Here is a 2,536-nt window from a genome sequence, read left to right as displayed (position 1 = left end):
TCGGCTCCGCCCGAACTTAGACTTTCTTACTTGTTTTAAATATTTTTTTGAAATAATCATATCTTTAAAATTTCAAAGTCCTTTGAAAAAAATCCTGACGTCACACAGTGCTTCGACTATATGGAGGCAGGTGGAAATAATAGTAAACCTGCACCAATTTCACTGAAACTTGACATGACGAGAAATTTTACTTACTTTAACCCTTTTTTCCACTTACTCTAAAATTGCCCAGGCAAAAAATTTCAAATTTAATATGGCCGTAAAAAAGTTGACCTGCATTAAAATCCACTTCAGATATTGTACTCCTGGCGACCGTTATGTCTATACGCACACTCATTTAATTAACGGCATTGTACAACAACCTGCATCGATCGATTTATCTTCAGTTCGACGTGAGCTTCGTAGCTAAAGTTGCCCTCACATATTTTACTTCCGCGGAAAGATTAAAATTTTCTTCTCTGAGCACAGGAAGGTTAAGATTTTAAAATTTTATTGTATGCGTAAATAAGATAGGGTTGTTGTGCCGATGTTAATACCATGGCCTTGCGGCGTACTCTACCAAAATTCCCCGAAGTATTTTCCCAATGCTATTAATATGTTAATATGCTAATAATTATCTTAATAATATTATAAATGTGAATGTAGCGATGTTTGGATGTTCACGCTTCTGTTCCTCAATCACGTGAGAATGGCAAGACGGATTTTCTTGAAATTTGACATCCAGACAGCTAATAGTCTGGAAGGAAGTATAGGCTATCGATATTTTTCGATAAATTTATCGATAACTGAGTTATCGGTCAAAATGTGATTGCCCAAAAACCTTTAAATTTTCCTACAATATGGGTTTCAAAAGAAAGGGGAAGGCACCAGGTTTCATTTGGATATATTTCGATAAATTTATCGATAACTGAGTTATAGGTCAAAATGTGATTGCCCAAAAACCTTAAAATTTTCCTACAATATGGGTATCAAACGAAAGGTGAAGGCCCCAGGTTTCATTTGGACTTCGATATATTTCGATAAATTTATCGATAACTGAGTTATCGGTCAAAATGTGATTGCCCAAAAACCTTTAAATTTTCCTACAATATGGGTTTCAAAGGAAAGGGGAAGGCACCAGGTTTCATTTGGATATATTTCGATAAATTTATCGATAACTGAGTTATAGGTCAAAATGTGACTGCCCAAAAACCTTAAAATTTCCCTACAATATGGGTATCAAACGAAAGGTGAAGGCCCCAGGTTTCATTTGGACTTCGATATATTTCGATAAATTTATCGATAACTGAGTTATCAGGTTTCATTTGGATATATTTCGATAAATTTATCGATAACTGAGTTATAGGTCAAAATGTGATTGCCCAAAAACCTTCAAATTTTCCTACAGTATGGGTATCAAACGAAAGGGGAAGGCCCCAGGTTTCATTTCACTTCGATATATTTCGATAAATTTATCGATAACTGAGTTATCGGTCAAAATGTGATTGCCCAAAAACCTTTAAATTTTCCTACAATATGTGTATCAAAGGAAAAGAGAAAATTTGAGAGCAAAGAAACTAAGTAGTAGATTTGAAATATGTATGCAATGCATATAATATTGAGTTTTGCATTTAACAGTACCTACAAACAAAAGAGAAAATTTGAACGCAGAGAAGTTAAATAGTAGGTTTGCAATATGTATGTAGTGCATGTAATATTGAAACTGATACTCACACTCAAAAATTTAGAGTCTAAATACATATGTACGTATGTACATACACCACTGTACACTCGATACACACAATGGTTACGCAGAGGTGGCATCCACCGAATGGAATAAAATAAACATACAAATTATAGACACGATAACAGGAAACTCTAAATTATACAAATCCATGGATACCACAATGGCTAATGATGACAGCACAACATACCCCATCGAGTTTCTAAACTCCTTAGAGTTAGCAGGTAGTGCCATCTCATAATTTGGTACTCAAGGTTGGTGTTCCTGTCATACTAATGAGAAACCTTGATGCACCTCGGTTGTGCAATGGTACAAGACTGCGTATAACAGAGCTTGGCACCAACATAGTAAAAGCTGTTATAATTACAGGAGTCTGCAACAGGAGAGAGCGTTTTAATTCCACGTATACCCATCATCCAAATAACTTACCTTTTCTTTTTAAAAGGCTCGCAGTTTCCTTTAAAATTGGCTTTTTCTATGACAATAAACAAATCGCAAGGCCAAACCCTAAAAGTACTGGGATACATTTAGGCGCTCCATGCTTCTCACATGGTCAGCTATATGTCGGTTGCTCACGTGTTTCAAACGCCAAAAATTTGTATGTGTTAGCGGAAAATAATAAATCATACAACGTTGTTTATAGAAGCGTGTTAGATTGAAGGAAAATTGCGATGATTAGCGAACAATGAAAACCACACTCAGAGCAAAAAAGCGGGACCTGGACGCAGGCGCAACTGAAGGCTCTTATAAAATAAAATGCAGGGAACGCCAATCTGAAGCAGTACAAATGTGCTTTCGGGTTGGGAGACGGTT

At 36.0% G+C, this 2,536-nt stretch overlaps 1 long non-coding RNA gene across 1 annotated transcript; it reads left to right on the top strand.

Moving 5' to 3' along the window:
• Nucleotides 1–895: 895 nt before the first annotated feature.
• LOC108379864 (uncharacterized) lies at nt 896–1,361 on the top strand. The gene is made up of 2 exons (XR_001849514.1): nt 896–1,120; nt 1,298–1,361. It is a non-coding gene; the product is annotated as an uncharacterized LOC108379864 (long non-coding RNA).
• Nucleotides 1,362–2,536: the final 1,175 nt, after the last annotated feature.

The sequence above is a fragment of the Rhagoletis zephyria genome, unplaced genomic scaffold, assembly GCF_001687245.7.
Source record: "Rhagoletis zephyria isolate East Lansing unplaced genomic scaffold, Rhagoletis_zephyria_1.1 Rzeph_scaffold_17523, whole genome shotgun sequence".
NCBI classification, from domain to species: domain Eukaryota; kingdom Metazoa; phylum Arthropoda; class Insecta; order Diptera; family Tephritidae; genus Rhagoletis; species Rhagoletis zephyria.
The sequence above is the reverse complement of the archived record's forward strand: the minus strand, read 5'-3'. Positions and strand labels throughout refer to the sequence as shown.